Raw genomic sequence first — 7687 nt, forward strand, 5'->3', positions numbered from 1 at the left:
CTCTGGCCTTAGATTTCCGTGTTGGCTTACACCATGCCTCGCTGAGGCCACTGGCCTTGATGTAAGTGTATTGAATATGGTGATTGGGGGAAGTGAGGGGTAACATCTGAGGATTCAGGCTCTGTGGCGTGCCGTCCCTTCTCCTGGGCGCACTATGCTACCTGTCCAGCTGCCAGGTCTTTCATGTTGATGACCTCAGCTTCAGAGGCACAGCCCTTCCCTCCTGCAGTTAATGATTGGTGAGAATTACAGATAACATTTGGGCAAAGAGTGCAAGCCCTTGCCCATCATCTCCTCAACTGCCTGTCTTTCTTAAAGGCACAGAAACAAAGGACTTAGGGACAGACTGATGCCACCTGGGAGTTCAGGGAGGTGACACCGTACATGAAGTGGAACCGGAGTTCTTGGGTCAACTGGCTGATGTAAAAAGATTAACTTCAAGTGTAAAAGCTTCAGGAGAGACTTGAATGCCAGGTTCACAGAGGACAGGGATCTGCCCCTTGCTCTGTTCTGTGTGATGACAGTCCCCAAACAAGACTTCTTTAAGAATTTGTGTAAAAGTACAGCATTTCTTCTAAGAATTACTGTGATTCCCAAATAGAGAGGGGATACAACACAGAGTGCAGTATATTAAATAAGTAGTGAAAAAGTGACCCAGGGGATGGAGAGATGGCTCAGTGGTTTAAAACACTGAGTGCTCCTTCAGAGGGCGTAGGTTCAATTCCCAGTATCCACATAGTGATTAGCAACTACCTTTAACTCCAGTTCCAGAACATCTGGAATCCTCATCTGGCTTCTGTGGGCTCTGCACACATGGTACACAGACACATGTGTAGGCAAAACACCCCCATGCGTACACCCCACACATACACCCCTGTACATATACCTCCATGCATACAATTTTCATTTTTAAAAGAAAGCTCTATAAAAGGAGCAGTCTTCCACTCTTTCTTATTTTTTAAACTGTCCCAAATATCCAAAAATTACAGAAGCTAAATTAAAACCCACCACTCTCACTTCAAACTTTGTGGAACTGGTTTTGCTTTCAGTCAGTGCCGGAGAAGCCAGAGCCAAGGGAGAGAAAAGGCTTTTACAATGCGCAGTCAGCCAGAACCCAAAGGGTTTTAAGAACCTCCTCATTTGGGGACTTAAAGGAACCTCTCATTCACACTGGGTCACCTAACTTCTGAGTGGGAGATCATGAGAAGTCCAGGGACTGTGCTTTTACCAGTGTGTACTCTGCGGAGGAGAGGGGAGTGTCCCCAACCCATCCAACAGAAGTCACACACCCAGCGAGACCCTGAGCCCTTCTGAAAACCAGCAGAACTGAGAGGGTGAGGATGCTAAAGATGCCAGTGGGCTCCTTGCAGGCACTACAAAGCCTATGTGGGCTTGACTGGTAGAAAGGAAGCTGGTCATGTCTGGGCCTCCTTTTAGACCCCCTTCAGTCCCCAGAGGAAAAGAATAGTTGGCGAGTGGTCCAGCGGATAACACTACGAAGCAGAAGGTAGCAAACTAAACCTAGAAGGGGCTCTGAGCAGGGCTGCTGTCTGAGAAAGACATTGGTGGGTGTGCGTTCAGGAAGAAACACGATTCCAGTCGTATCTGTAGCATTGCCCCCTGCAGCCATAACAGGCTCCCACTAGCTTTTCTGAGAATGAATCCTTCAGTCTCTTCGCTTACTGCCACTGTGTTATTTTCACGCACTCGGTTTTCCCTTGATTCAGATCTAACCTCTTGAGCAGGTCTGTCTCCAAGGCAAAACAGTGTAAACATTCTGGCCCCCAAATGTCATTTCACCACAAACTGACCTTCCGTTGCCTACTGCAGGCCTTCTAACTGGTTGTCTGAAGCCGGTCGCTGCAAGGACCTTGTTTTTAAAGATAAGAGCCTGGGTCCCCGGCCTTAAATAAAATCTCTGATAGTTTCAAATCAAGTTGATGCTCACAAATGGTTTCCAACCAATCTCAGTCTGTCTTGCTATATCGGGCAGAAAGGGATTTCTGCCTCCAAGGGTGAAATCCAAGGCCAGTGCCATATGTCAACTGATAGTAGCCCACAAAGATTAGAGAATTGGCTCTTTCTTCTCCTTAAGATTAAGGAAAAGTGGGGCTGAAGAGATAGCTCAGTGTTTAAAAGCACTTGCTGTTCTTCCAGAGGACCTAGGTTCAGTTCTGATACTCACTTGGTTCACAACCACTGCCTATAACTCTAGTCCCAGGGGACCTGACACCCTTTCCTGGCCTCTGTTAGCACCAGGCACATACATGATGCACAGACATGCATATAGACAAAACACCCTTACACATAACATAACTCCATTTTAAAATGATTAAGGAGGAAGAAAACTCTAATGGAGGAATGAGGGAGATGGAGGAAATGAGGTCACTGTGGAGGGCCCGGAAGGTCCATTATCAGCGGGTACCAGAAGGAGAGGCTCCAGGCAGATGGGCAGTGCCAGCCGATGGACAGCTGAAGTCAATGACTCAGACCACGGGTCCCGGGCTTCGATCTTGCTGATGTACTTCTTCCTCTTCCAACCCCCAGTCTTTCAGCTGTTTGGCTTGGAGTCTCCACTTGTTGAAGCAGTAAACCTGAAGCAAGGAGTCCTCCTCTAAGAACAAACGGTGCCAGCTGGGGCTGGAGGTGGCTGAGGCTGGGCTGGGGCTGAGGGTGGCTGAGGATGAGGCTGGGGCTGGGGCTGGGGGTGGCTGGGGCTGAGGATGAGGCTGGGGCTGGGGCTGAGGGTGGCTGAGGACAGACTGGACAGAGAAAGCGGGAATAGGACGGTCGGCATCTGCGTCTGTTTGGGCCTCAGGAAGCAGCTGACTAGGCAGAAAGTCATATTTTAGTTAGCAACCAGCACCTGAAAATTGCAAGAGAGGGACTGGGAAATGGCTCAAGCAGCAAAGTGCTTGTGGAACAAGCATGGGACCTCAGTTTGGTTCCCCAGCGCTTGCAAAGACTTTCTGAAAGCTGGGCATGGTAATACATTCCTATAACCCCAGCAGCGGGGAGCTTACTGGCCAGTCAGTCTAGCCAGTTGGTGAGCTTCAGGTCTAATGAGAATCTGTCTCAAAAATATAAACTAGACAATGAGCAAAGAAGACATTCTACATTGACTACTGGTCTCCGTATGTATATGTTCAAGCACACACACACACACACACACACACACACACACACACACCAGGAGAACATAACTCTGGGAATCCTCACCACACCACCACAGTGTCCTAGGAGCGACTTCTCCAGCTTAGGGCCTTCTTATATTTTTTGCCAAAAGGTAAGAGATTTTAGTAAACAGCAAGAAAAAACTGTTAGCATCACTGCGTGTTATCTACCTGAACACAGAGACGCACGGGAATGAGCTCAGATGAAAGTCAACCCTTTGATTTAGCCCTGTAGGATGGATAGGGCCAGCCTTGGATCACATCTTGAGTGACAATTGCTAGTTTCTTATTTTAAGGTGTGGGAATCAGGTAGAAAATCACATTTTAGCAGTTGGTGGCCCCTCTTAAAGCAGAGACCCTTCTCCTACTCAGTGACTCCAATGGGAGGTGGTTCTGGTTACTCCATGAAGAAGACAGAAGCCCTCAAAGGCACAAGAAATAAATAGGTTCTTGAACCCTTAGCTCCTACTCTGTGAACATAAATATGCCATTCTTCTCTTGTTGAAAGTACACAGAATGCCCCCACCCTGTTGTAGCCCCGGTTCCTTATCCTACTTACCTCAGGGATAAAATCTGCCAGGTGCAGAGTAATGTCAAAAATAAAACAGGCTGCTGGTATACACACACACACACACACACACACACACACACACACACACACACACACACCCCGTATATACATGATATATATACCAGTATATACACCACATACAAACACACACACACACACACACACATACACACACACACACACACACATCTTATATGAGGAAAAGTATCATGAAACACAAGGAAGTAGCTGTTTTAAAAGGCCATTTTCGACTGGACAGAACCACTCACACTGCAGACATAGACCCCAGCTGACTGGACAGAACCACCCACACTGCAGACATAGACCCCAGCTGATTGGACAGAACCACTCACACTGCGGGCATAGACCCCAGCTGATTGGACAGAACCACTCACACTGCGGGCATAGACCCCAGCTGACTGGGCAGAACCACCCACACTGCAGGCATAGACCCCAGCTGACTGGACAGAACCACCCACACTGCAGGCAGGTCTTCCCCTACTCAGTCCCCTGACCCTTGTGCCAGCCCTCTGAAACACCTTCATAGACACACCTAGGAACAATCGGTACCAATTCTCCTGGGGTTCCCTGCCCATATGTTTTGCTGCTGGCTGCCCTCTTCATAGCAAAGAAATGACCCTAGAAGGGAGGCTGGTGAGATGTTTGTTCAATATGGAGGAAGGAACACATAAGAGAACAATTCCTAAAGCCCCTTTCTGGAGGAGGGAAAGGTTTATTAACTAGACCCTCCAACTCCTGAGGGAAACGCCTTAATGCAGAAAGATTGAATCACCCAGTCAGCCCCTGACATGAAAAGAAAACTCCAAACACAGAACCACAGGCCATCTAAACAGGCTAGTACATCTGGCCTTCACTGTCCAACAATGAGAACATAAAGGAGAGAAAATCAAAACAAAGGGACAAAAGGAGGGCTCAAAAATTAGCGACAGTAAAAGGAGCTGCCCTGGGTAGAGATCTCCAGGTCCAGAGAAGCCTGGAGGAGCTTGCTTTGAATGCAGATGGGATCCTGGGGAAAGTCTCAGCTGACATCCTGCCCTGTCTATCAAGAAACAGGGTTGGACACCTGGCATTGGAGAACTGACTGTCCCAAGTCTTGGAGGACACAAAAGATGTCTAGAACTCTGATGGCCATGAAAGGCACTCATGGCTCGGGAGGCCTGGAGGGATCCTCATTGTCCTCACTGGAGAATATCATCGTCACCTCTGAGGAGCCCAGCGCAGCTCTGGCCATTATGGGGAAGCAGATCCATCTTCTTATAGATAACAAGGGCAGCTTATTCAGGTTTAGCTGTATTTGCAGGTAAACCATCCTCTTAGCCCACAATTGTTATTCAGGTAAAAGGTCATGTTGATGCAATTCATATCCCTAAACAGTGACTAATGCCAAGGGCCATCAAGAGACACAGTGAGACTTCTGAGGGCAGTAGAAAAATTGACCAGTATAGGAGTCTCTGCAACCTTAACAGGCTGCGGAGTGACGAGCCATGGGAAACAAGAAGACAGTTCGGCTCACCACTGCTCAGAAGCCAGTGCTGGTTCAAACTTCGGGAGTCCAGGTGGTTTATTTCAGGCATATTTAAGCACAGCGCTGGTTGGTGAAAACTATTCTGGTGATAATTAACTCAATCCTGCATGCACAGCAAGCACATGCAAATTCCCTTCAGGAACAAAGGAAGCCAAATACAGATCAGATGTGAGTACCCAGGAAGTTTTGGAAAGCCTGTGAAGATAGGTTCTATAGGTTGACTGAGAAAAAACACATCTACAATAAGAATTCTGGGGAGGGCCAGTGTTGGAAAATCTCCACCTGCACAGATAGTGCAAAGATCACCAGGCTAGTAAACATGCCTGCTCCAGCTTTCTAGGTGGATAACAGCTATTACATTTCTTCCCTTGAAGGAACAACCCTTGAATGTGCTTAACATTCCAGGCTCCCCTAGTGCTTATCTGTGAACACAAAGAACTCTGCTTCCTACACCAGGAAGTCAGGGCAGCTGCCATAAGGATTCCTCCTATCTCACCTATGCTTGGTCTTGCCAGAAACTAGAAGCAAGATAGACTGGTGGGGAGGAGACCTACTGGGGGAAAGAAGACTGAGAGGAAGAATGTGGGGCTGGGGAGATGGCTTTGTCGTTGAAGACTAGACTCATAACCAAAAATATAAAAGAGAAAGAATGTGATTGGCAAACAAAGGAGGAAAAGTTGGTGTTGCCTAAGGCAGGATGATGGGAGGCTGCTCAGGCCTTTCATGATGCCATTTTTTGCAGGCTATGAAACCACCATGACAATGGATTTAAATTTGGATTTAAGCTGATGGGGAATCACTGTGAAGCAATGTACCCTGCTTGTCCCATATGTCTGTCTAACAACCAGGAACCCAAATCTCCTCCATGGTTGAACCCTGTTCAGGGGCAAGGCTTACCCAGGAGATTATGGATTAGAGTTCATTCCCATGCCAGTCTGCAGAGGTCATCGGTCACATATTTCCTGGTTGCAGGAGAGGAGAGCTGGAACAACCTGCCCTTCACCCTCAGAGGCCATCTCGTTCTTGTCATAGTCCATACCACTGGACTTTGAGGCATTGCAGTGAGGTAGAGAGCTCTGTTTTAGTTGGATTCATGAGACTGTGAGACCTTGAAATATTTAACTGAAATAAGACTTCACAGGCCCTATCTTAAAGATGGGACTTTTCTTAAGACAACTGGTGGAAGAGAAACACACACACACTACTACCGAAAAATAACTGGAGTTAACAACCACTGGTCATTAATATAGCTTAATATCAATGGACTTAATTCACCTATCAAAAGACACAGGCTCAGAGAATGGATACAAAAACAGGATCCAGCCTTCTGCTGTATACAAGAAATACACCTCAACCTCAAAGACAGACACTACCTTAGAGTAAAGGGTTGGGAAAAGGTTTTCCAATCAAATGGACCAAAGAAACAAGTGAGTGTAGCTATCCTAATATCTAACAAAATTGATTTCAAACTAAAATCAATCAGAAGAGATGGAGAAGGATACTTTATACTCATAACAGGAACAATTAATTCATCAGAATGAAGTTTCAATCCTGAACATCTATGCCCCTAATACAAGAACACCCACATATGTAAAAGAAACATTACTAAAACTTAAAACGCACATCATGTAGTAATGAGCTGTGGGCTGCATTCCTACCTGGCTCCTGGCTGCCTGGCTAGCTTATGCTCTGAAATAACAACACACAAATTGTATTCTTTTAAACACTGCTTGGCCCATTAGCTCTAGCCTCTCACTGGCTAACTTGGTTAACCCATTTCTAATAATCTGTGTAGCACCACGAGGTGGAGGCTTACCAGGAAGATTCTAACCCACATCCATCTTGGGCCGGAGCTTCATCATGTCTGACTCACTTCCCTTCTTTCCAGCATTCTGTTCTGTCTACTCCACCCACCTATGTTCTAACCTATCAGGCTAAGAAGTTTTCTTTATTAATTAACCAATGAAATCAACAGATTGATAGAAGACACACCTACATCATTTCCTCTTTTTCTGTTTAAACAAAAAAGAAAGGCTTTCACTTTAACATAGTAAAATTGCATATAACAAAACAGTTATCAAGTAAGAATTACAGTTATAATATTTATATCTACTTTATCTTTTATCATAACTAAGGAAAACTATAACTACCTATCTATTCTTCAACTCCATCAAAGACTCCAGAAGGACACAATATTACCTAGGTGAACGAGAAGTAAGCTACTTCCAAAACTCTAGAAATGACTGAGACATATTGTTGCCAGGACAGTATGCAAAGTTCCCCTGTACCATTGGGGCATCCATCTTTGGCCTACAGGCCCATAGTATCCAGCAGACATTTCCACGAAGCAGGAAATTTCAAAGGCAGGTCAGTCACTATCTGCTGTGTCCTGCAGAA

The 7687-nt window shown here is 46.1% G+C and overlaps 1 long non-coding RNA gene across 1 annotated transcript; it reads right to left on the reverse strand.

The window, feature by feature from the left end:
* Positions 1 to 2178: 2178 nt before the first annotated feature.
* Positions 2179 to 7147, reverse strand: LOC119806198. The gene is made up of 3 exons (XR_005284177.1): positions 7107 to 7147; positions 6188 to 6336; positions 2179 to 2594 (listed from the first exon to the last, which is right to left on the reverse strand). It is a non-coding gene; the product is annotated as an uncharacterized LOC119806198 (long non-coding RNA).
* Between the last annotated feature and the right edge of the window lie 540 nt (positions 7148 to 7687).

The sequence above is a fragment of the Arvicola amphibius genome, chromosome 2 (genome assembly GCF_903992535.2).
Source record: "Arvicola amphibius chromosome 2, mArvAmp1.2, whole genome shotgun sequence".
In the NCBI taxonomy this organism is placed as follows: Eukaryota; Metazoa; Chordata; class Mammalia; order Rodentia; family Cricetidae; genus Arvicola; species Arvicola amphibius.